This window comes from Saccopteryx bilineata, chromosome 7 (genome assembly GCF_036850765.1).
Source record: "Saccopteryx bilineata isolate mSacBil1 chromosome 7, mSacBil1_pri_phased_curated, whole genome shotgun sequence".
Classification (NCBI taxonomy): Eukaryota; Metazoa; Chordata; class Mammalia; order Chiroptera; family Emballonuridae; genus Saccopteryx; species Saccopteryx bilineata.
In genome coordinates this window covers 82,286,518-82,314,479 of record NC_089496.1, presented here as the reverse complement: position 1 = coordinate 82,314,479, position 27,962 = coordinate 82,286,518, and the positions used below count along the sequence as shown (strand labels likewise).

Sequence of the window (27,962 nt, the reverse complement as noted above, 5' to 3'; positions counted from 1 at the left end):
AGGCGTGAATGAAAAGTAATCAGTGATCAAAGTGCCGCGACTATTAGTTGATGCTTTTCATCTCTCTCCCTTTCTCTCTCTCACACTAAGAAAAAAAAAAAAAAAGCTTGTCTCATGGACTGATTATGAGATTCAAACATGATATTTACAAAAGTACTTCAAAAACTTTACAAAATTCTACAAATAAAAAGAATTGTTCTTGCCTGACTGGTGGTGGAGCAGTGGATACAGTATCAACCTGGGATGCTGAGGTCCCAGGTTGGAAATCCTGAGCTTGCGAATTGAGTGAGAGCTCATTGGGCTTGAGCACGGGCTCACTAGCTTGAGTGCACAGCTGCCGCCTTGCATGTGGGATCACCAACTAGACCCCATGGTCACTGGCTTCAGCCCAAGGTCGCGGGCTGAGCAAGGGGTCACTTGCTCTGCTGGAGCCCTCCAGTCAAGGCACATATGAGAAAGCAATCAATGAACAACTAGTGATGCAATTATGAGTTGATGATTTTCATCTCTTTCCCTTTCTCTCTCCCTTCCTCTCTGTCTGTCTTTCTTACTCTCTCTCTCTCTCAAATAAAATAAGATAAAATAAAAAGAATTACTTTTGTATTAAAGAAAGCAATTTATTTTTTTTAAAAAAGCACTAAGCCCTGGCTGGTAGGCTCAGTGCTAGAACATCAGCCCAGAGTGTGAATGTCCTGGGTTCAATGCTCGGTCAGGGCACATAGAAGAAATGACCATCTGCTTCTCCACGCACCCCCTTCCTTCTTTTCTCTGTCTCTTTCTTCCCTGCCAGCAACCATGATTTGAATGCTTCCAGCAAGTTGGCTCAGGGTACTGAGGATGACACCATGACCTCACCTCAAGAGCTAAAATATTTTAGCACGGTTGTTGAGCAACAGAGCAGTGGCCCCAGGTGGGTAACACATTGCCGGTAGGGAGCTTGCTGGGTGGATCCCTTGTCTCTCTGCTCCCCACCCCTCACGTAATAATATAAGTACTAAGTAAATAAATAAATAAATAAATAAATAGCACTAAGATTCTTGGCACTTTATTTAAAAACTGAATAGTGGTTTTACAGAAGGCTTTTTTTTAAAGTAGGTCTTTTTTGGAGTATCTAGTATAATTTTAATTTTATTAGATACTGACCTAAATACATTATGTTTTTGTATGTGGAATCAGGATATGGTGGTCTTTCCAGACTGAGGCTGTTTGTTCGCTTGTTTCTGTTTGTCTGTTTGTTTTTGAGAGAGCACAGGAATAGCCAGCTATCCTGTATGTGCCCTGACTGGGGCATCAAACTAGCAACCTCCAGCTCCAGAACGAGGACACTCTGCTCATCTATGACCACTGCTCGGCAACTGAACTATTTTTAGCACCTAAGGGGAAGGCTCCAGGGAGCCATCCTCAATGGCCTGCCTTGTCAATGTTCTCAAGCCATGGCTGCAGAAGGGGTAGGAAGAGAAAGAAGTGAGAGAGGGAGGGATAAAGAAGAAGATGGTCAAAAATAAATAAATAAATAAATAAATAAATAAATAAATAAATAAAAGAAGAAGATGGTCACTTCTACTGTGTGCCCTGACAGGAAATCAATCCCGGCACATCCACACTGGCCGATGCTCTACCACTGAGCAAACAAGCCAGGGTTCAGACTGAGGTGTTTTTTATGCAATTAGTTCCCCACCCTCCAACAAAAGCTCAAATACTGGGTAATTGCTCATTAGATTTGCTTCTCCACCACTACAGAAGCTATGGCGGGAAGCTCTTGTTTCTCAGGACCTCCCTTGCTGACCTCCTCGAAGACGAACTCTTCCTGCTGCAAACTGAGCACATTTCATCACCACTGTGTAGAACACTATATCATTGGGAGTCTGTGTTGGGTTCACATGTCCATGGTTTCCAAGAAGGGGACTTCATTATAATTGCCATATGTGATGTGTCAGATGCCTGAGGTTCAAATTCCAGTCCTCCCCTTTATTAACAGAGCAGGGAGGTCGGTAAGGCATTTCCTTTGAGAATAAGTGATGTCAGAACTCATGACATATAGAAAAGGGCTGTGTCAAGAGAGTGGGCTGTCTCTACTCTAAGACAAGACTAGTTCCCTATACCCTTCTGTTTTGACTCTGCCTCCTTCTCTCTGTCATTGATTCTGGCCTTTCCCTGGATTTTCTGGAAAGAAACAATAAGAGAGTGCTTCTTACTTTTGCACATATGATGAATTTTGACATGAGATATTCTCTTTCATTTTTTGTCAAGATTATAAATTTTACCCCTTTAAAAATTTTATAGCTTTTAATTTCACTATTAAAATATGGCCATCTCTGAAGAAGTAAGTTATTTTTTAAAAACTATATTTATTTATTTATTTCAGTGAGAGGAGAGAGAGAGAGAAAGGGGGCTGGGGAGAGCAGGAAGATTCAACTCATAGTAGTTGCTTCTCGTATGAGCCTTGACTGGGCAAGCCCAGGGTTTAGAACTGGCGATGTCAGCATTTCAAGTCATTGCACCACCATACATCAAGCAAGAAGTAAGTTATATTTAGTTGAAATTTCCACTGAAAACTTAGATATTTATGAATGCTAAGGTAACTTTTTTAAAATTAAAAATTATTGGACAGGCCTTGGCCGGTTGGCTCAGCGGTAGAGCATCGGCCTGGCGTGCGGGGGACCCGGGTTTGATTCCCGGCCAGGGCACATAGGAGAAGCGCCCATTTGCTTCTCCACCCCTACCTACTCCTTCCTCTCTGTCTCTCTCTTCCCCTCCCGCAGCCAAGGCTCCATTGAAGCAAAGATGGCCCGGGCGCTGGGGATGGCTCCATGGCCTCTGCCCCAGGCGCTAGAGTGGCTCTGGTCGTGGCAGAGCAATGCCCCGGAGGGGCAGAGCATCGTCCCCTGGTGGGCATAGCATCACCCCCTGGTGAGCATAGCGTCGCTCCTGGTGGGCGTGCTGGGTGGATCCCCGTCGGGCGCATGCGGGAGTCTGTCTGAGTGTCTCTCCCCGTTCTCAGCCTCAGAAAAATACAAAATAAAAAAGAATTAAAAAAAATTATTGGACAGCATTGGTTAATAACCTTATATAAATTTTAGGTGTACAACTTTAAAATAATACAACATCTGAGCCCTGGATGGGTTGCTCAGTGGTAGAGCACAGGCCCAGCATGTGGATGTCCTGGGTTTGATTTCTGGTCAGGGCACACAGGAGAAGCACCCAACTGCTTTTGCATCCCTCCCTCCTCTTTCACTTCTTTCTCTCTCTCCTTCTCTCTCTCTCTCTCTCTCTCTCTCTCTCTCTCTCTCTTTCTCTCTTATCTTCTTTCAGCCAAGACTGGATTGAACTAAGTTGGCCACAGGCGCTGAGGATAGCTCCATGGCCTCCATCTCAAGTGCTAAAAAGAGCTCTGTTGTTGAGCAATAGAGCAACACCCCAGGTGGGCAGAGCATCAGCCCTTAGTGGGCGTGCTGGGTGGATCCTGGTCAGGGCACATGTGGGAGCTTTGTCTCTGACTCCCTCTTCTTACTCAATAACAAAAATTATAATACTGTAAAATAATATAAAATAATACAACATCTGTATATTCTGTTCTATTTTCTATAGTTGTGACATTTGGTTTTTTGTTGTTTTTGTTCTATTCTCTACCAACAGGTCAGAGTACACTGAAAATAAAACAATATTTACCCAAAAGGTCACAGACTTGGTACTGAATTCGAAGGTCAGTTGCACTCAGTATTTATCAAATCTTTGGGTTATAGAGTTTCAATTGCATTTATGCGAAGCACGTTAATGGATCTCTTCATAGTCCTAGCGATTTGCCTTTCTTGTTTGATCTTCCTTTTTCTACGGAACCGAAGCTATGCCCAAGGAAAGCTGCCGCCTGGCCCTACTCCTCTCCCCATCATTGGAAATATTCTACAGATAAATGCCAGTGACATCAAAAGATCCTTCAACAAGGTTAAGTATGATTTATTTTCTTCCAATTATTTGCAAGGAGTAAATGAGACAGCCTTATATCTAAGTAAAATATGGTCCCAGACACTGTGCTTTACAAAAGTAGTATTAAAAGAAAGTGTTCATTGGACACCTAGATATAGTTTTTATTTTTTAATTTAATTAAATATACTGAGACAATATTGATTAATAACACTTTACAGGTTTCAGGTATACAGATCGATACTATATCATCTGTTGATTACATTGTGTGACCACCACCCTAAGTCTAGTCTCCTTCCATCACCGTACATTTCAACCCCACTACCCTCTTCCTCTTCTTCTTATCCCTGCTTCCCTTCTGGTAACTACCATACTATTTGTCTATGATTTTGTTTGTTTCTTTGTTTCATTTTTTCATTTGCCGTTTTCTGTTTTATAGCACTGATATAGTGAAATCATATGGTCCTTGTCCTTTTCTGTCAGACATGATTTTACTTATTTATTTATTTAAAATTTTTTCCTTTGAATAAGAGAGAGAGAGAGGAAAAAAGAGGAAAGAAGGAGAGAAGTATCAACTTATTGTTCCACTTAGTTTTTCTATTTAGTTTTGTACTCATTGCTTGCTTTTACTTCGTGCCCTGACCGGGAATCACACTCGCAGCCTCAGTGCGCCAGGACGATGATCTATCTATCGAGCCACCTACTCAAGATCCAGATGTAATTTTAAGTGGTGTATAGTTAGAAGGTGGCCAGAAGGGAATAAAATCTATGAGGTGATTGTTGAAATTGCCCAAAGTAGGAATTCCCTGCCCATATTGTGACCTGGGTCTTCTTTTTACTAATTCTATTTTCCTGAACTCTAATGGCAATGAGATTACTTTCAATTACAAAAAACTTTACTGATTTACAGAGTCACAACACTAAAATTTTTCTAAAAGCACACACTGATGAAGTTAATGAAGTAACTAAATGCTCAGGAACTTTTACAGTTTCTATTATATCTGCTCAATGAATGAGTATCTGCTCTAAGCTATTTATATGGCAATAGCTTCCGAAATCTTGAAGGGATTTTCTGAAATCTGTCTGCCTGAGACAAGTAGTTACCACAGCACTGCCCCTGGAAACTTTTTCTTCCTGTGTTCTGGGCTCTGGTTTAGAAGGGATTGTGTCCGCACTCCAGCCTATCCATTTGTTCACTTGCAACTCTGGGAAATTTAGAAAATCTCTCTGAGCTTCAATTTCCATTTCTTTAAAAAGTGAATAATAGTTATTTTGCACAAGTTATTAGTGTATCATCTATTCAACAAGTTATTGAATGCCTACTTTGTATTAGGCTCCATGTTAGGTCCTAGAGATTTTTTTTGTATTATTTTGTATTAGTTTCAGGTGTACAGCATAATAATCTGACAATCATATACTTTGCAAATTGTTCTCCCTGCTATTTCCAGTACCCACCTGGCACCATGCATAGTTAATACAATATTATTGACCATATTTCTTATGCTGTACTTTACATCCTGTGACTATTTGGTGACTACCAATTTTTACTGAATCCCTTCTCTTTTTCACCCAGTCCCTGAACTCCCCTCTTCTCTGGTAACCAACATTCTGTTCTCTGTGTCAATGAGTCTGTTTCAATTTTGTTTATTTTGTTCTTTAGACCCCACATATAAGTGAAATCATATGGTATCTGCCTTTCTCTCACTGACTTATTCACTTACCATAATAACCTCTAGTCCATCCATGCTGTTGCAAATGGTAAGATTTTAGTACTTTTGTGTGTTAGAGATCATCAGTGCTGAACAACAACAACAAAAAAAGACCTTAGCATTATGGAATTTACAATCTAAAGGGTAAGCATGTGCTTATGATATAATAATGCAAATGCATTACTGATTGTTAACTGTGTAGAAGGGGACCCAGCAGAAGAGGCCATGTAGCTGAGAGGACTAAAAGGAGCCGCCGGCAGCAAACGGTTCTCCTAGGAATTGAATTTGGAGCTAAGCACTAAGGAATGATTGGGCATTAACCAGACAAAAAGCAGCTAACAAATTTGTTCCAGCCTTTTTCAATCTGGATTAAAATTACTTGTTATGTCTCTGAAAAAGGACCAGTTCGGTTGTAGCCCAGAGAATAAGTTAAAATGCAGTGTGAGTTGAGATTGAAGAGGTCTACAGGACCAGAGCACGTGGGCCTTACAAGGATTTTAAGAATCTTTGTCTTTAGCATAAGAACTATGTGATGCCCTGGACGTGCTTAAAGGATAGTAATGTTAGCATTAACCTTGTGAAGGATCACTCTGGAGAAGGAATTGTAAGGTAGCAGAAGGATTCAAACGTTGAACTGTTGGAAAGAGTTTAAGTCTTATATTATTTGGTATACTGAATAAGACACCATAAGAGAAAGACCCCAATAATGGAATGGCTTAAAGAAGACAAGAGTTTATTTCTACCTCTCATATAATGTAGAGATGATTAATGGTGGTCTGCCTCTCTTCTTCAAGGTTATTCAGAGAACCAGTTTTTCTCAATCTTGTTGTTTACCATCTCGTGTCCCTAGGCTATTGTCTTCATTTCCATGGTCACAGTGAGGCCTTCCCCATGTTATCATCTCAATCCATGAGTAAGTGCAGAAAGGGAGAGCATGTGGGATCATTTATGCAACAGTGTAGGATTTGCACATATCATTCTGCTAACATCAGTTCATGGAAGCTTAGCCACATGGCCACACAGGGAATCTGGGAAAGATCTGACATTAGGCTGCCATGTCCTTATGCATTAATAAAACGTGGAGGTTTTATTTATATATAATTCTTCTGGTGCTAACAAGAAGATGTAGGAAATAGATAATAAGGGACATTTATTTGTCTACACGTGGAGCAACATGGAAAAACATCCTTCAAACAGGAGAAACATATTACTTATGTTAAGTATAAGAAGGAAGGAGAAATTTGGAGCAATTAGAGGTTTGGCTGAAAAAAAATAATTAAATATAAATGAAATTTATGACTGATAGTCACATAGTAGAAGCTGAAAAAAGGATAACTATTGATTGTGATAATAATGATAGCATTATTACTAATACAGTGTGTCCGTAAAGTCATGGTGCACTTTTGACCAGTCACAGGAAAGCAACAAAAGACAATAGAAATGTGAAATCTGCACCAAATAAAAGGAAAACTCTCCCACTTTTATATCTATTCAGTGCAGTTTGATGAGGGCTCACGCACAGATTTTTTAGGGCTCCTTAGGTAGCTATCCCGTATAGCCTCTGCAGACTCGTCACTGACTGATGGCCTACCAGAACGGGGTTTCTCCACCAAACTGCTGTTTTCCTTCAACTGGTTATCCCACCGAGTAATGTTATTCTTATGTGGTGGCTCTTGGTTATAAACGCGCCAATATTCACGTTTCACTTTAGTAACAGATTCGAATTTAGCAAGCCACAAAACACACTGAACTTTCCTCTGTACCATCCACCTCTCGACTGGCATGGCCGTGGGCTGCTCCACTGTACACTCGGTGTTACATCATCATCTGTGCATGTGCACATGCTGCCACATCATCCTACAGAAACTGAGAGGGTTTTCCTTTTATTTGGTGCAGGTTTCACATTTCTATCGTCTTTTGTTGCTTTCCTGTGACCGGTCAAAAGTACACCATGACTTTACGGACACACTGTATGTAGTACAATGATAATTACCATTTAAGTAATGTGATTTCTTATTAAATTACCAGGTCCAGAAATTGAAATTTTTTATACTGGGGAAATAAATATTAAAATGTCTCTTCAGTAAGATTAAAAATATTTCTCTCACCTACATTTTCGCTTTGAAATTCTCACTCCTCTTGCATCTCCTATTCCATCCCTAGCTAGCAGAAGTCTATGGCCCGGTGTTCACTGTGTATCTGGGCACAAAGCCCACTGTGGTGCTGCATGGCTACGCAGCAGTGAAGGAAGCCCTGATCGATCGGGGAGAAGAGTTTGCTGCAAGAGGCAGTTTACCAGTGATAGAGAAAATCATACCGGGATTAGGTATGCTTCAATTTGGGAAATGTGTGTGGATTTAAGTTGCAAAGATTCTGAATAGGTTAAGGAATTGAGAAACTTTAAGCATTTAGAGACACTTATGGAAATATCATCATTCCAAAATTTTCTATAAGGGATAATTAATCTATATTTAAAATTATGAGTGACATAATGCCCCTATGAAACAAGAAATTCAATGAAAGCAAACCAGCTAACCTCTAATGTTCTATAAATTTGTGACTAAGCCATGTTCATTTTAAATTATAGCCTGGTAAGAATGAGAAAGAGACAGAGAGAAAAGGGGAAAGGAAATAGACTAAATTATTCAATTCACCAAATATTTTGCTTTTTTTGTTCTGAGTTATGGTTGCCAAGAGATTACTGTAGAACGCTTGCACAGTATGCACGGAACCAACATAAACCTGGAATATTTTCAACCTTACCTTTAATCTTCTTCTCTTCTAAAAAAGAGAAGAAATATTTGAATTCAATAGAATAGAGAGCATAAAACACAAATATTCTCTGAACAGAGGATGGTGGAGAAATATGTAATAAGAATGGATTGAAACTGATAGTGGAAAAAGCTTTTTAAATAAAAGACTTGAACTATCTTCCATTTGTTTTTGGAGAGAGTCTTATACTGTCCAGCCTTCTGGAGGGTCACTGGTTTCCAGCAAAAAGAGATAAAGCCTGAACGGAGTTCTTTCCTCCTCCACATGTTCTCGAAAATATTATTGGACAAGTTTCCTAAAAGTGTTGTTTCTCCACCCGTCTGGTCTTGAGCCTCTGGAAGTCTGATGTTGAACTTCTTTGGTGTTAAGACCACATTTCATGGAAGGTGTTTCCCAAATACAGAGGAAATGTTGAAATTAGAAGGACTATGGCTGTGTCCCTTACCTGCAGAATAGATTTTCATGAACTTCCTTTCAATGCACAAAACTGTCTCTCCTTCTTTCAAGAATTGGTTCCCTTTGTTACTGCCCCTAGAATTCACTTATGATGCACAGAATTTGGTCATGAAATTTTAACCTATTACTTGAAATCACCATGATTTACTAGCAGTGTGATCAAGGAGCAAGGACTTTGCCTCCAGGATCCTCAGCATTCTTCTCAGTTAAATGGGGACAAATCACTGGCTCACAGAGTTATTGTGAGGTTTAGAGGAGTTAATGGAGAAGAAGAGTTTAGTAATATGAAAAACCAAGTCTTGATTATGAGCTCCTAGGCTGGGGTGAGAGAGAAAGCAGACAGAGTAGGGTCACTGGGAACTTCTGAGACTGGCTCCATTAAAGTAACTTTTCTGCTTAAGTGACATTATCATTTCCTGAGATCAAGACTCTCAGCTAGAGTTAATGAAACTGAAAGTTATTCTTTTTTATTTACATTTTGTCCTGATAGGAGTTGTTTTCAGCAATGGAGAAGTATGGAAGCAAACCCGGCGTTTCTCCCTCACGGTTTTACGGAACATGGGAATGGGAAAGAAAACTATTGAAGACAGAATTCAAGAGGAAGCCCTGTGTCTGGTGGAAGAATTAAAGAAAACCAATGGTGCGTTTTTCTCTATGTACTTAACAAAAACAGTTTGGGTAGACTGAATGCTATTACAATTACCAATAGAGCACAGAGAGCTATGGCTCAAGTGTAGCGGAAGTTTACATTTTGCTCACAAGCAGTAAGAAGAGGTGAAGTGGTTGGCACAACAGCTTTTCCAGGTACCAGGTTAATAGGTGCTTTGACATCTTCAGCATGTGGCTTCCAGTGTCACCCAGGATCCGTCTCTTTCCACAGCAGTGTAAGGAGCAAAGAGCAAGGAAAGAAGCCAAGAGTGTTATGAATGGGCAAGGTATGGCAGTGGGACACAAAAGTTCTTTCCCATTCCAGGGGCTGTGACAAGTAAACTGTTTTAGTTCTTTGTTGCTATTAGTATAAAAAAAAACGCAATCCATATGAATCATTGCATATCTTTGACTATTTATTAGAATATAATTTTGAAAATGGAATTAATAAGTCAACAAAAGTTGGGTTTTGATATGTATTATCTGGAAAATGATTTTGTGCACTTGATTTATATTTCAAGCAGAATTATTATTGACTGGGTCTTTTCCCATAGTGAATGTGACCTTCTCTCAGTTTCCTGACCCATGACCACTCAGACTCTGCTTGATTCCCCCTAGCTGTGGGACCTCACTCTGTTGGGACAGCCCGTTTCATCTCGGGGAAACTATAACTGTTGGAAGTTTCTTTCACATGTTGAGCAGAAGCATTTTTCCTTGTAACTTCTACTATTTGGTCCCGGCTGAGATTTTGCCTTTTGGAGGTCCAGTGTTGTGGCAGTTACCACTTAGAGGCAGGATGGGCTTCCCACCTAAAATTTGGTTTAGATGTTGATATTGAAGGTACTACACACAACCCAATAGGATATGAAAAAGTTTTATTACTCATAATGATCAGTGGTTGGATTCAAATAATTTAACAATTGGTTCTCTGCCTTAATGACTATTTTCAGTATATAAAAAAAGATATACTGAAAAGTAGTTAATTATTTCATGCATTTAATACTTAAATTAGAAAAATAAAAGAGGTACACAAAACTAGATTATCTCATAAGAGTTTTAAAATATTAATGATAAAATATTAAATACCTGACATAAAACAATAAAACTGTTATTTAAGATATTTCCATATCGCTTCTTGATTGGTGTCCTCACTTTCAATTGTTTTCACCTATGGACTGAATGAACAATAATAAGGAAGCTTAGAATATGCTCTTGCACAGATGAATGTTAAAAAAGCATAAGGAATGTGAGTCACCTTATTGGGTGACTGCCCAGGTGCCCACCTTAGAGAGAACCTTGGTTACAAGTGCCACCTTAATAAAGGTTCGCCTACTCAACAAAATATGTATTAGATAGTAGTTTTGCCGACCTGTTGAAAACCAGCTGAATCCCACAACTGATAATGATGCTTTCTATATAGGGCAAGGTGGCTCTTAAGAAGATCCCAAAATGGCATGAGAGAGCAGAGAAAGGACACTGGATTGAGAAATGGTGCTTAGGGGGTGAGGTATGGATGCGGGTTCCCTGTGCCAGCCAGGGTGTGTGGTTTAAACACTCTGCTTGTGCCAAAGGAGGGAACACTTGAGCTTTTTTTTATTATCAGATTGTCCAGATGTGAGAAGAGTAAGAAAAGATAAGGCTTAAAAGCTGTCAGAGCCAAATACCAAAAAAGTGGGAGTCATATTTGTTATTACATGTAGAAAGCCTGTTTCATATACTACAACATATTTTTTGAAATATCTGACTGTAACTCCAAATTCTCTCATTATTCTTCTCTTCTACAAGAAAAACACACCCAAAGTTTGTCAACTTTGTTTTGTAAAATAAGATTTCATGTCTCCACAGTCTCCTGATTTTCTTGAAGAAGTGTCCACACTGAGGGCTAAATTTTACACTTTTAAAGATATTTTTACCATAAAGAGAAGGAAAATGTTATTCTTTGTGACAGCATGGATGGACCGAGGGTGTTATGCTGAGTAGAATAAGCCAGTCAGAGACAGACAGTACCATATGATTTAACGTATATGCAGCATCTAAAAAGCAGTATAATGAACAAACAAAACAGAAACCGTCTCATAAATACGGAGGACAGACTGATGGCTGCCTGAGGAGAGGGAGGCTGGGGACGGAGTGAAAAAGGTGACAGGACTGAGAAGTACAGACTGGGAGTTACAGAATAGTCATGGGGATGTAAAGTACAGCATAGAAAATACGACACTGGGGAACAAAATTTTGTTGCATCCACAAAAACACTTGTTCTTACCTAACTCGAGTGTGCTGATCTCAAATCTGACATTAGTTTTTCGCTGTAAGCACAGGTTTTTTTTGCAATTCAAGATTTTAGGTTCTTATCTTATTGTAAAATTTTCAACATTTAGTTTAACATAATGAAGTAGAATGACTTCTTGGCATCATCTTCGTGAAAATATAATAATTTATATAATGCAGTAAATATACTAATACACTAAAAGATATGATTGCATCAGAATTTGTCTAAAGTTTTAAAATAGAACATATTAAAACACTTATATTAATCATAAAATTTGTGCAAACTTATTTAAATTCTATTCAGGCAAAAATTTGCGTTTGTAGCACTTGTGTGTGTGTACTTGTTGAGGACAATCTCATTTGATGCTCCAGTAGTAATCTGCTCATCACTAACAGCTCCAAGATTTTCGGGAAACTTATCAAGGTGACTGTTCAGGAAATGAATCTTAATGCTCATGTTCCATCCAATGTTGGGGAAAGCCAACAGCATCCTTTGAACCAGAAGTTCATAGTTTTCTTGCTTTTTTGTTGCCAAGGAAGTTCTTTGTAACTGCCACAAAAGACTGCTATGCTGCTTTCTCCTCCTTATTTATCTTCTTGGCAAATTCTTCATCACGTATGAGGGTTCGAATTTGAGGTCCATCGAATACACCTGCTTTTATCTTCTCGAAAGACAAGGCAGGAAAAGCAGAAATAATATGTTTGAAAGCATTCACTTTCCCTATTCAAGCCTGAAAAACTGCTTCATTAAGCCAAGTTTGATGTGAAGTGGGAAAATGATGATCCTGTCTCAGTTAGCTACAGATTCTTCACAATATTTTGCATCCCTACTTCCAGAGCTTCATGTTTCAGCCACTCCCTCTGTGTCCAGTGTTTCTCCAGAGATCGGCTGTCCCACAAACATAGAAAGCAAGAATACTTAGTGAAACCTTTCTGTTGGTCTAGCAGGAAATCTACCATTTTAAGATCCACACAAATGATCCAGTTATGCTCCTCATAACTTCAGAAAGTCAAGGACAATTTTTATATCATTATAATCTTCTCGCAGGTGAGTTGAATAACCAATTGGAACTGCTGCATAAGCATTACCATTGTGTAGGAGAACACATTTCAGACTCCAGTTAGAGCTGTCAAGAAATAGCCGCCATTCTGTTGGACTGTAAGTGTAACACCTAGCTGGCTGAGAAGACTACTGATATCATCACAGTAAACAAAGTGTTTGTCTTCGGGAAAAAAGTCCACAAAAATTGTTCACGCTTCCTGAAATGAGATACTTTAGCTGACCAGTGAAGTACATTCTTTTCTTGAAGCCTGGAGGCTAATAACTCAACTGCTTTCTTTGATAGGCCAAATCTCTTACTAAGTCATTCAATTCAGGTTGGCTAAATTGCTGAGGGGTTAATGACTGCTTGGCATCAGAAGAAGACCCTTCAGATTCTACAACCATTTCCTCATGCATCTTATCAAAATACATTTGATCACCATCTCACTTTTTTTTGTCCTTCGAAGAAATAAAACCATTGAAAACTGGAACTGGGAGTGTCTCAGAGTGTGGGATAGGTCATATTGCTGAAGGAATATTAGGATATGCGATCTAGTGCTGTTTTTTCTTGCCGATGCCCTTTGTATGGATCAGACAGAAATAACAGTCACTGCTGTGGTCCTTAGTTTACACCAAACTATGGAATACCAAAAGACATTTTCTTTGGGTACAGTCATGAAGCATTTCCTCACAATTATGACACACATATGAGGAGCTCAATTCTTGTCTTGATTCACCAAGGGGAACTTGAAAATAGGCAATATATGCACGTGTCACAAATGATGAAATATTGCGCTTTTGACATTGAAGTGTGTAACAGCCACATATATAATAGAAGGTGCCAGGACTATTCTTACATTTACACATACTCGACGAAGCTATAATTCAATCTTAAAACAAAATAAGAGGGTGTTTTATCAGATAATAAATTTTTACATTTAAAAAACACTACAATTATGTAAAAGTGATGTTTGTAAAACATTAATTGCCTTATGGTTATGTTCAACCCAAGAGTCGTTGCGCTTTAACTCCAATTTAAAAACCAATGCATGCCATTAACTGTAACAAAATAATTAAAAATTGCATAAAAACTAGAGCATACACCAAAAAACGGATTCAGATTTGGAATCAGCGATGCAGAAATATATTGAAACAGTTCTAAAAACTCATGCAACAGAAAAAGAAAAAAAATTGTTCCCCAGTGAATTATAATCAATGCCTGACCAAGAGGTGGCACAGTGGATACAGCTTTAGCCTGGGACGCTGAGGACCTAAGTTCAAAACCTCGAGGTTGATGGCTTGAGCATGGATCATAGAATGACCATGGTCACTGGATTTGAAATCCAAGGTCGCTAACTTAAGCAAGGGCGGCCTGCTCAGCTGGAGCCCCCTGATCAAGGCACATATGAAAAAGCAATCAATGAACAAGTGCTGCAACTACAAGTCAATGCTTCTCATCTCTGCCCCTTTCTCTCTCTTGCTCTCATAAAAAAAAAATGTAGTCAATAATATTGTAAAATGAATAAACAAAAATTTAAAGCATTTTTAAAGGACCTCCTTGTGAATTACCTTGTGGCTCTTATTAAGAGAATGATGTAAATAAGAAAATATTGGGGAAATTAATAAATAAATTGGACTGGATTAGACATTTATTACTTGGGAAACAATACATTTTATTTTACGCATGTGTGAGTTTATAGTGATGGTGGCATACCTAGTAGTTCCTATACTTAAAAATCTTTGAGTCAACTCTTCTCAAGTATTGTAAACAGTCAACTTAAGATTTTAAATGGAAATTGCGCTCTAACTTTTGACTTACTTTCTTTTCAGAGGCTCCCTGTGACCCCCTCTTTCCTTATAGGCAGTGCTCCCTGCAATGTGATCTGCTCCATTATTTTCCAGAACCGTTTTGAGTACAATGATGAGACACTTTCTAACCTTGATACATTTATTTGATGAAAATTTTCAGACTGACGAAACACCACTTGGATACAGGTAAAGTCAAGGTTCTCATACATCAATGGGAAATAATGCTCTGACTATTTCCAGTGCTCCATGCCGACCGAATCTCGTTAGCCTATTTCAAAATGGTTTTGAAGCTGATAATTCTTAATACCTATCATTGTGACCAATCAGTGGGTTATCAATATCAATTTAGTGTGGTTAAAAATTTAATTTAGCCAAGCCTGTTTGTGCACCGTAGATAGAGTATTGACATGGATGCTGAGATCACCAGTTTTAAAAAAACCCTGGGTTTGTCTGGTCAAGGCATATATGAAAAGCAACTGCTATGAGTTGATGCTTCCTACTTCTTCTAACATTCTCTCTCTCTATCCTCCCTCTAAAATCAATAAATAAAACCTTTAAAAATTTTTAAATTTAAAACATTAAACATAGTAATAAAAAGAAAAATATCTCCTAGTGCATCAAATGATATCAAGGTATTTTTCTGAGAAAACTTTTTTCTGATTTTTACATCTGTAGATGAAGAGGGTGGTGGCGTAAAATGTATTTCTCACTATACTGCATTGTCAGAGAATGTTAGTAACCTATAATATGCAATCACTAACAACTAATAATCTATGTGAATCATAAACTCATGTTATGTTCGACCTGGGAAGGACCCTGGAGAACAAATAATCAACTTCTCATTTTTGGTTCATCAACAGATATTAAGCATATTGTCCAAAGCAACCAAGACAAAGAATGAACTAGACCTAGAATCTAGATTTCTCGGTTCTCTTTCTAGTTTGATACAAGCTACCAACCAAATAAATTGTTCCAGTGCCTACCTACCAAGGGTATTAGATCATGTAGGAGCCAGCTAAAGAAGAGTCAGTAAATTCCAGGATTAGAAATGGCCTAATGAGTAAGGCAGTGTGCATATTCTTTTTTTTTATTTATTCATTTTTTTTTTCATTTTTCTGAAGCTGGAAACAGGGAGACAGTCAGACAGACTCCCGCATGCGCCCGACCGGGATCCACCCGGCACGCCCACCAGGAGCGACGCTCTGCCCACCAGGGGGTGATGCTCTGCCCATCCTGGGCGTCGCCATGTTGCGACCAGAGCCACTCTAGCGCCTGAGGCAGAGGCCACAGAGCCATCCCCAGCGCCCGGGCCATCTTTGCTCCAATGGAGCCTTGGCTGCGGAAGGGGAAGAGAGAGACAGAGAGGAAGGCGTGGCGGAGGGGTGGAGAAGCAAATGGGCGCTTCTCCTGTGTGCCCTGGCCGGGAATCGAACCCGGGTCCTCCGCACGCTAGGCCGACGCTCTACCGCTGAGCCAACTGGCCAGGGCAGTGTGCATATTCTTGAAGGTGTAAATGCCAGAATAAAATAAGCTAGTAACTTGAGCATTTCCTTAATCTTCCTGATGCACAGTCTCTTCATTACAAAACAAGGGTATGAGTGCAAACTTTTTAGGTGACTGTAGAAATATGTGTAGGGTAAACTGGAGGAACACTAGGCTGGTGTCACAGAGTGGTGGAGTAGCCTTTCTAAACCTCAGTATCCTCATTTGGAAAGAGGTGGTATGCTTCTTAATACTTTCAGAGAACTGTGGTTAGGAAAAGAATTTAAAGGTTTTAAAACTACTTTGTAACTTGTGTATCCTGTTGTCCTATAATTCTGGATATTTACTGTTCTCCATTTTCTTTTTCCATGCACATAAGAGAGAAAAAGGGAGAGAGAGAGAAAGAGAGAGGGAGAGAGAGAGAGAGGAATTGAGAGAGACAGGAAGGGAGAGAGATGAGAAACATAAAATCATAGTTGCAGCACTTCAGTTTTTTATTGATTGCTTTCTCATGTGTCTTGACTGGAAAGTGGGGGCTTCAGCCAAACCAGTGACTGCTTGCTCAAGCTAGCGACCTTGCGCATAAGCCAGTGACCTTGGGCTTCAAGTTAAAGACCTCTGGGTTCAAGCCAGTGACCATCAACTAATGGTGATGATCCCATGCTCAAGCTGGTCACCAGCGCTCAAGCTAGTGAGCCCACACACAAGTCTGCAACCTCGACTGTATCCCAAGACGATGCTCTATCCACTACACCACCACTGGTCAGGCCGGTTCTTTTTCTTTCAAGTTCCAAGTATGTCCTAGTGCAGGATGCATGTCTTATTCATCTTTAGCTGCTCAGCATATAACAAAGTGTCTGATACATAATATAGGTCTATAAAAATTTGCTGAGTGAATTAATGAATGATTCTTTACTCTTTCAGCTCTATAATATGTTCCCATATTTACTACATTATCTCCCTGGATGTCATAATGAATTATTTAAAAACATTGTTAAACAGAAGGAATTTATTTTGGAAAAAGTAAAAGAACACCAGGAATCCCTGGACCTCAATAACCCTCGAGACTTTATTGACTACTTCCTGATTCAAATGGAAAAGGTAAAAGACCCTGATTTTCAACTTCATCTTTGTTGATGATGTGACTCATGGATTAGTTTTAATCTTTCACAGTGAAATTAGGATAATAAAAATGAATACATTTTCCTAAGGATGTATTAACTACTTGTACAACCTATTGTTTCTACAAACCATAAGGAGTGTCTAGAGATAGTTCCAAATTCTCACTAAAAAATGACTTACAAGGCTTTATATTTACCTTGTTAAAACTGGCTCTTTATTTGGAACAGATTTAAGGACATCCACAAATAAGTACACACACATTCAAGATTAATGATAAACAATATATATCTTTCATAAAATAAGTTCCGTGAATGCAAGATGTAACACGTGAGGAAACTCAGGAATGCATAAGAACCTAGAAAGGTTTACCTTGGAAAGCTACTAGGAAATCTTCCCAAATGAGGTACTTTTAGAGGAAATTCTGGCTTAGATGAACAGAGATGACAAAAAGGGTCTAGAGAATGATGATCAAGTGTGTGGAATTTTCAGAGGTTATCTTGATTGTAACTGAGAAACTGTTGTGTGTAATGGCCAGCGACATTGGGAATAGTGATGCTGTTAGCAGGTGGGTGGTTCTGGAGGCTGAGTGAGAAATTTAGACAGGATAAAATACACAATAGGTCGTAGAACTGTCAGTGAGTAGTCATGATGACTTGATAAAAATTATGTTTGAAAGAACTGATTGACTCTCATGGGTGAGAAAGTAGGAATCAGAAAGGACTTATGGAAATTTTGTAACTCTGATTTTATTTTAACTGTTTGAAAGACACCTAAAAACTCATCTAACTTTACCTTCAGCTATTACATTCTCTTATGTCTGGATTAATTTGTCAAATAAGCAAATTAAGCAAATAATGATGTTATATTGAGATACATTACAGTATCTCTAAGGTTCTTCTAATTATCAGTTATTTTAATACATCATTACTAGGAAAAGCACAATCAACAGTCTGTATTTACCATGGAAAACTTGATCTATACTGTGTGGGATATTTTTAGTGCGGGAACAGAGACAACAAGCTCCACCCTGAAATATGGACTCCTGCTTCTGCTAAAACACCCAGAGGTCACAGGTATGATTACAGACGATGGGCAAGATAAAATTCGGGTAAAAATTGGCAGGCAGCACTGATAACTCTCCAATTCTTCACCTGTCTAGACAATATTCAAAAAAAATTTTCTATAACTAATACATCTTCCTAACATTAGAGAAATTAAATTCAAATTATAGTACAAAAAGAGAAAAAAAATTAAATAGCAGCAGAGATTTGAAGGGCAGAAGTTATTGTTCTTCCTGTAATGGTAAATAATCCTTGATCTGCATCACACCAGATGAAGTAAGCAGGGTCATACTAGAATCTGGGAAAGATTAGCCTTTCTCTTCATCTAAAAAGATATCACTTGATATTCCTTCCATGTCCCAATAAATATATCTTTGTCAGCCTCACCAGACACTGGTGCAGTGGGTAGCCTGTTGGACTGGGACGTGGAGAACCCAGGTTTGAAACACCAAGGTTGTGGCTTGAGAGCGGGCTCACAAGCTTGAGCGCGGGGTCACTGACTTGAGCATGGGATCATAGACATGACCCCATGGTTACTGGCTTGAGTCCAAAGGTCACTGGCTTGAAGCCCAAGGTCACTGGCTTCAGCAAGGGATCACTCGCTCTACAGTAGCGCCATGTCAAGGTACATATGATAAAGCAATCAATAAACAAGCCAACAATTGACACTAAGATGCCACAACGAAGAATTGATGCTTCTCATCTCTCTTCTTTCATGTCTGTCCCTATCTGTCTCTCTCTCTGACTCTCTCTGTCTCTGTCAAACAAACAAAATATATTGCTGCTCAAATGCATTTGCAAAGGTAAAGAGGGACTCAAGAAAATCATAATCTTTCCCTACTGGAGTGTCTTACTTTCTAAACAAATGGTTAGACACAAATAAAAAATTCTTTTGAAATACACCCTAATGGGCAAACAAAATTTTCCTCAGAAGAATGATTACGCTTACAAATGCAATTTTCCCATTTTACCTCTTCTTTTTTATGAATTCATATTAAGAGGTTATTTCCTCCACTGTTATGTTATTTTCTCTTTGGTACATGCAGACAGCTTTAGTATAATTAAATCTCATGAGCCTCTCCCTCCAACATCAGCATCAGATTTTCCTACTTGGTTTAAAGTCCCCTGTCCTCCATTATAACTGGGATGTTTCCCAAAAGGTGCGATTTACAAGCACAGCCTTGAAATCACTTTGCTTGCACACATTGGGGTATACCATAGCAATGCATTTCTTTCATGTGTCACAGATTCTTTTAGCCATATAAACTCACTAACTCTTGTAAGACCTATGTCAATTATGACTGTCAATTGTATGGAACATTTTCCTACACACATTTAAAGCCCTTCTTGGGTCATATTTCCCCAGCTCTTCCATTTTCATTTTCTATTTGGGTTTTTTCTTACATCATATCCATTTATATTTTCTCTTTTTTTCTTGCCATCATTATCTTTTACTGTGACATTTGGATAAGCAAAGGATTTTATAAGCAGCTCCTAAACACTGCATATAACCACTCTCTTCTAAGCAAAACTCATCTCTCAAACTGAGAAGGCAAAGTCTAAAACTTCTCTAAAATTCCTAACCTTTCGTTCCTTATAACTATTAAGCCACATATTTTTCAGATGCTCCATTAAAAGACACGTTCTTGCCCTGGCCGGTTGGCTCAGCCGTAGAGCGTCAGCCTAGCGTGCGGAGGACCCGGGTTCGATTCCTGGCCAGGGCACACAGGAGAAGCGCCCATTTGCTTCTCCACCCTCCGCCACGCCTTCCTCTCTGTCTCTCTCTTCCCCTCCCGCAGCCAAGGCTCCATTGGAGCAAAAATGGCCCGGGCGCTGGGGATGGCTCTGTGGCCTCTGCCTAAGGCACTAGAGTGGCTCTGGTCGCAACATGGCGACACACAGGATGGCAGAGCATCGCCCCTGGTGGGCGTGCCGGGTGGATCCCGGTCGGGCGCATGCGGGAGTCTATCTGACTGTCTCTCCCTGTTTCCAGCTTCAGAAAAATGCAAAAAAAACACACCAAAAAACATTTAAAAAAAAAAAGACACGTTCTTCACGTGATAGATACATCCCATGTGTCCACAGTAGCCACCCGGTAGTAGAGAAAATGGGTTGTAGGCTCTAACACCAGTGGCTGCAGGTTCTGCTCTACTAGCACATAGCTGTGAGACCTCCGACTCAAGACTACCTTTCCCCGTATGACACCTTCTTCTGTTTAAGGAGATGATAATACTTCCTAACATTCACAGAGTCTTTTCCACAAAGGGAAAGTTAATAAGCATTTGTATTTAACTAGTGAATAGTCCTAGTTATGCTATATGTTATTAACATGATATACTTTATAGGTAAAGGAAAAATATACTTCACTAACACAACTTACTTTCAATAATCTTATTTAAGTTCAAATACAGTGGGTTTGGGAATGAAAAAGACCACATAATACCTGGATGGCCTGTTTTCTCATTTTTAGATAAACAAACCTATACCCAACACATAAAATTATTTTGAAAAATTATAAAGAAATATACTAGTGTAGCATGCCTGTTAAATTTTGCACACTAAATAAATGTTAACTTCTTGTTCCTCTGTGCTGAGTCAACTAAACATCTCATTTAATTGCTCTATTTATTAAGCACTTACTGTACTGGGTAGCTCTTACTCCCTTGGAAGTTACACATTTAATAAAACAAAAACTGCATATACAAAGAGGTTAAACTACATGGTTTGTAGTGATCCTTCAAGATCCCAGGCCCCCTAGTCCATTCAAAATACACAAAATAGAGAATAAAAGTTGAGAAGTGAATTTCATGGTACAATTGCATTTTACATGTACATATATTTAAGTCTCTAATGAGACTCAAATTAGCCCAAGAAACTGAAATTCTGTTTCCTTTTCTCCCTTATGGAGGTAGCCAAACATCGTTTTTCTTTCTCCCCATCCCCCACCACAATGTAACCAAAATTAAGACGGTCATTTCACAAGAGTGTTCCATTTCACATACATTCTGATTCCTGCCCTGCCAGCTAAAGTCCAGGAAGAGATCGACCGTGTGGTTGGCAGAAACCGGAGCCCCTGCATGCAGGACAGGAGCCGCATGCCCTACACGGACGCCGTGGTGCACGAGATCCAGAGATACAGTGACCTCGTTCCCAACAACGTGCCCCATGAGGTGACCCGGGACATTAACTTCAGAGGATACTTTATTCCGAAGGTGAGAGATATTTCATCTCCACTTTTCCTTAGGAATCAGATTCTGACTGTCACTGTAGTGGAATTACAGTATGCTTCATTTTCTACAGGTATTGCACGTTCAAAACTCGAGCACCTCACCCTCTGACTGCGTTCCTTTCCTTCTAGGCTGCTGACACTACTTTATAAATATAATAGCGCTTACGTTCCCGAGGATTTCAGTGCACCCTGCATGTCCGTTAGCGCAGTCTGCTGTCCGCGTCTCTGCTCTCCAGTGTGTTTACTACGCTCCCCACTCAGCCAGCAGCCTGTCCTCCCCTTGTCTCCTCAGCTGTCTGTGTCACTTACTCGTCAAACTTTTCATGGAAAAAAAGAAAAGCTGCAAGTCAACTAATAGAAAGTATTAGGAGGAGGGATACTTACTATTTTCTCATTCTGATTGGGAAGTAAACGGTTTTCAATAATACGGCCACTCAGGTAGTTTTGAGAAAGACCTCATACTCAGTTTCAAAAATAATTACTTGGATTTTCAGTGACTTCAGGACTTTTTTTAAATTATTTATTTATTTATTTATTCAATTTTAGAGAAAGAGGAGAGAGAGAGAGAGAGAGAGAGAGAAGAAGGAGCAGGAAGCATCAACCCCATATGTGCCTTGACCAGGCAAGCCCAGGGCTTCGAACTGGCGACCTCAGTGTTCCAGGTCAATGCTTTACCCACTGTGCCGCCACAGGTCAGGCACATCAGCACTTTTTTTTACAACAGTGCAGTTTATTAAGAACAGTGCACTCCAGAGAGTGTCCTTCGTTTTCTGAAAAACAAGTGCTGATATCAGACTACGAACTGAAGACAACGCCTTGGGCTCCATGAACAGTGCCTTGGACTGGCGTTATTGGTTTAAGACCTATTAGGCTTGGTCATTAATTTGCTCTGTAACATGAAATAAATTCTTTTAATACCTCAATCACCTGATGTACAAACAAAAGGATTAGATAAAGGGACTTTTTTTAAAGCTCCATAACATTCTTTTTTTTTCCATTTAGTGAGAAGAAAGAAGGCAGAGACAGACTCCCACATGCACCCACGCAGGATCCACTAGGCATGCCCACTAGGGGACGATGCTCTGCCCATTTGAGGACATTTTTAATCAAGCCATGGCTATAGATCGGGAGGAAAAGACAGAGAGATAGAGAGAGAGAAGTGAGAGGTGGAGGGGTGGAGAAGCAGATGGCCGCTTCTCCTGTGTGCCCTGACCAGGAATCGAACCCAGGACATCCACACGCCGGGCAGATGTTCTACCATTGAACCAACTGGCCAGGGCCTCCATACCATTCTTTATAATCTGGTTTGTCTGTTTCTCTTTATATCAGGGTACAACCATACTCACATCTCTGACTTCTATCCTGCACGATAACAAAGAGTTTCCTAATCCAGACCTGTTTGACCCCGGACACTTCTTAGATGAAAAAGGCAACTTTAAGAGGAGTGACTACTTCATGCCTTTTTCAGCAGGTAAGCAAGTTTCATTTCTATTTGCACATCAGAGGTCAAAGAGATGAGGCAGGGCTTTGCATGGATGCTACCCTGGGCTGGACAAATTGTCATTTGCATGAGGACAGAGGCACCACTCCCAAAGTCCAGGTTATTTCTCATTGAATTGGAGGCTGCTCAATGAGTTCCCTCCCATAATTAACCACTGACATTGCCAAAAGCTCCTCCTACAGTCAGTTCATTCAGTACACTTCACTCTGGACACCGTATGCAGCAGACTCATGCTCAGATCCAAGGATAAAGTGTGAATAAGAAACAGATCCACCCTGACCAGGCAAGTGCGCAATGGATAGAGCATCGGACTGGGATGCAGAGGACACAGGTTCGAGCCCCCAAGGGTCTCCAGCTTGAGCACGGGTTCATCTGGTTTAAGCAAAGCTCACCAACTTGGACCCAAGGCCCCTGGCTTAAACAAGGGGTCACTCGCACTCGGTCTGCTGAAGGCCCGTGGTCAAGGCATATATGAGAAAGCAATCAATGAACAACTAAGGTGTCGCAACAAAAAACTGATGATTGATGCTTCTCATCTCTCTCCTTTCCTGTCTGTCTGTCCCTAGCTATCCCTCTCTCTCTGACTCTCCCTCTGTCTCTGTAAATAAATAAATAAAAACTCTTAAAAAAAAAAAGAAAAGAAACAGATGCCCTCTCTGAAAGAGAGGACGGCAAATTAACATGCCGCGGGCCAGCCGCAACGAGTATATTCAGGTCCCCAGTGGGAACGGTGCGGAATTAAGAAAATAGACTTAAAGAATTAAAGAATATAAAAGATGGGTTTGGGAGGGCTTTGCAATTACTGCTAGCAGAAAATACCGTCCTAGCAGAGAAAAACATGGCCGACCCAGAAACCGCATCCTCCTTTATTATAGGGCAAAATGGGCATTAGGAAACCAATGACTTTTCTGATTACAGTTTCCAAGGCAACTCAAGAATTACACTAAGTGCAAAATCTCCCACCAAAACTTAACATGCACAAAGAAGCCAGTCTTTCCTTCAGGGAACGCGGGGTGGGGGCTGGGGGGTAGGACGAACATCACAGCTAACATGGAGGTGTGGGGAAGGGCTTGGCTTTTTGCAAGCGACGTGGGGGGTTTGGCAGCAGCCAGTTCCTCACACCTCGGTCCCCAGAAATAACTCTAAAAACCCTATTTGTTGTTTTGGTACCCAACATTAACAGGCAATGAGACCCCAAAGAGACAAATGGCCTTTGAGGGGCTGTTGTGGCAGCCCAAACAGAAGCTTCTGACTCCTTTATCTTTGTATTGTTTTGTTTTAGAGAGACAGAAAAAGAAAGGGGGAGAAAGAGAGAGAGAGAAGCATTCATTTGCTGTTCCACTTAGTGTTTATTTATTGATCACTTTCCGTATGTGCCCTGGCTGGGGATTGAACCTGCAACCTTTGTACTTCAGATGACGCTCTAACACAGGGTAGTCAACCTTTTTATACCTACCGCCAACTTTTGTATCTCTGTTAGTAGTAACATTTTCTAATAGCTCTCTGGTTCCACCATAATGGTGATTTATAAAGTAGGAAAGTAACTTTACTTTATAAAATTTATAAATCAGAGTTACAACAAGTTAAAGCATATAATAATAATTACTTACCAAGTACTTTATGATGGATTTTTGCTAAGTTTGGCAGAATAAATCTTTATAAAACAACTTACTATAGTTAAATCTATCTTTTTATTTATACTTTGGTTGCTCCACTACCACCACCATGAAAGCTGGTACATCCACTAGTGGGCGGTAGGGACCAGGTTGACTACCACTGCTCTAACAGAAAGAGCTACCGGCCAGGTTCAGGAGCTCCTGATTACAGTCCTCTGTGTTGCCAGGGCAGAAGGCAAAGTAATTAGAAGGTAAGGGAAATTTTCTTGCAGGAAGTATCATTTAAGGGTTTTCCTTTAATTTGTGAGGGTCCTGGAAAGAAATAAGTGGCGTACTCAGAGCAGTCAACTAAACTAAGTTTAATGAGCCTGACCAGATGGTAGTGCAGTGCATAGAGCATCAGACTGGGAGGCATCGGACTGGGAGGCAGAGGGTTTTGACTTCAGGTTCAAAACCCTGAAGTCGCCAGCTTGAGTGCAGACTCACAACTTGAGCATGACGTTGTTGGCTTGAGCTTGGGATCATAGACATGATCCCATGGTCACTGGCTTGAGCAAAGTGTCACTCTCTCTGCTATAGGCCCCTGGTCAAGGCACATATAAAAAAGCAATCAATGAACAACTAAGGAGCTGTAACGAAGAATTGATGCTTCTCATCTCTCTCTCCTCTCCTGTCTTTCTGTTCCTATCTGTCCCTCTCTCTGTCACACACACACACACACACACACACACACATGCGCACGCGTGCACGCACACACACACACACACACACAAATGTTTAATGCAAATACAGTTTTTGAGGTGTGGGAAGATTAAGGGATGTAATGAGGTGTGCTAAAGCACTCAGGGGCTGACACCAGCAGCAGAAAAACATCACCATCCTAGGCTGAAAGAAATGAGGGAAGGTGGCTATTACTGGAATCAAAGTAGATCTTTAGCAAAGAGAGGTGGGACCCCTCAACAGGTGATGCATTTAGAGGCAGAGGAATAAAGCCACTGTCTAAACTGCGGTCTGACAGGGTGTGAGTCAGGATTAAATACTCTGGCCATTTCAATATCTAATCCTCTGAATTTATTCAGAACTCAGAAAGGAACCAACTTCTGGGTTTATGCAAGTCATAGGAATCAGCTTCTTGAGCAGAGAGTAAGCGCCAAAGACAGACACACACAGAATGGACCTGAAAGGAAGGAGACCCAGAGAATATTCAGCACACTCCAAAGGAGAAACAGAGGGAAGAAGGGAGAGTAAAAGGCCTTATCTTTCTTCCTGTGAAATGAGCCTGCTCAAGGTTTCTATTCATATCACTGGGTTTGCAGACTCGCTTTTGTCTGACACTGTAGGCATCATTTCAAGAGGAAAAGCCTTACCTTCAGAGCTTATATTCAAGTCGGTGAGACAGATGAATTATTAGAACTTCATGTGACATGTGCTGTGTTAGAACATTAATGAGGGCTGTGGAAACAGATGGGGGAGTGAGTTACATACCCTGAGCATGTCACAGAAGTTTGCATAGAGTAAATGACATCTGAACAGGATCTAGTAAAATGTAAAGAGTATCATCAGGCAGAGCAAAGGGGAAGACTATTCCATGTGGAGGGACTGCTGGAATTTGAGACAACATCTGAAATTGCCAGTATGTTTGGGGATTAGTGGATAATAATGCTGTGGCTAATTTTTGAGGTTTCTTTTTACACTTGGCAATGGTAAACTCTTGAAAAATTTTAAAGCAGCAACATGAAAAGATTAAGATTATCCTTTAGAATACAGGTGAGGAGAAACAAAGCTGTTACTGAGCCTTGGAACTGTCCGTAAAAAAGTGCAGTGTGTGCCTCATGCCAGTTGGGTAGGTCAGCATGTGTGTGTGTGCATGGAAAGATGTCACTGACAAGCCTCAAGAAAGCAAATCCAACATGGGAGCACAGAATAGAATCTTTCTTGCAGCACACACACAGAAGTAGGGGCTGAGGGAATGAAGGAAACCAGGTTCCGCTGTAGATAAGAGAAGCCATTAGTTAATTAGTCTTTTATTAATATACTTTATATTTATTTTTATTTCCATATTTTGAGCCTCTCTGTGTGTTAACTCAGAAATAGAATTAAATTAATATGTAATTTCCGTGTCATTTTTAGGAAAAAGAGTTTGTGTTGGAGAAGGCCTGGCCCGCATGGAGCTGTTTTTAATACTGACCCACATTTTACAGCATTTTACCCTGAAGCCTGTAGTTGATTTGAAGGACATTGACATCACTCCAGCTCTCTCTGGGATAGGCTCTGTACCACCCACCTATAAGCTCTGTTTCATTCCAGTGTGAAGCAGGGACAAGCTGCCAGGTTGCAGAACAAGACCCTCCGGCCTCATCTGAATGAGCCAGACGCTTTCTGTTCAGTGTGTGAGCCATTACCCACCTCTTTCTGAACAGGAGGAACGACATTCCTAAGCTCTGTCTCTTCTAATTTCTCCTGTCCTGTACAAAATAAAACTATAAAGCCTTCGTGTGAGCCAGAAGAGAAAGTCTTTATGATCTTAAACTCTGTAGACAGCACCTGTTATAAGAGATTGTAAAATAAATCTTTAGTTAAATTAATTTAAGCTTCTATCTATTCATTAAATGATACCATTTAAGATCCTCAAAAGGCTGTCCTGGCCAGTTGGCTCATGGATAGAACATTCGCCCGGCATGTGTACGTTCTGGGTTCGATTCTCAGTCATGACACGTAGGAGAAGCAACCATCTGCTTATCTCCCCTTCCTTCCTCTCCCCCTTCTCTCGCTCTTCACTCTTGAAGCCAGTGGCTGTGTTGGTTTGAGTGGAGGAGAGCTTTGGTTGATTTGAGCCCCAGACGGGGGTAGCCAGAAGGATATCGGTTGGGGTGCATGTAGGAGTCTGTCTCTCTATCTCCCCTCCACTTACTTAACAAAAAAAGATAATCAAAAAGTAAGATAAAGAGTGGGAGAAATAATCACAATGAATATATTCTGAAAGCATGTATATCCACATTATATAAAGAAACAAAAAACCCACAAAGACACTGTCAATATTTTTTTGAATGAGAAAAATGTTTGAATAGTCACTTAAGAGAAGAGGATTTTATGAGGTCAATATACATGTAAAAAGAGATTCAACTTTACAAGTTATGTGGGAAGTAAAAATTAGAACCAGCCTGACCAGGAGGTAGTGCAGTGGATAGAGCATTGGACTGTGATGTGGAAGACCCAGGTTCGAGAACTTGAGGTCACCAGCATGAGCGCAGGCTCATCTGGTGTGAGTAAAGCTCCCCAGCTTGGACCCAAGGTCTCTGGCTTGAGCAAGGGGTTACTTGGTCTGC

At 40.2% G+C, this 27,962-nt stretch overlaps 1 pseudogene; it reads left to right on the top strand.

Annotated features, from left to right (window-relative positions):
* The first annotated feature begins 3,722 nt into the window (after nt 1-3,722).
* On the top strand, nt 3,723-27,099 carry LOC136310180 (cytochrome P450 2C21-like; annotated as a pseudogene).
* The last annotated feature ends 863 nt before the right edge of the window (nt 27,100-27,962 follow it).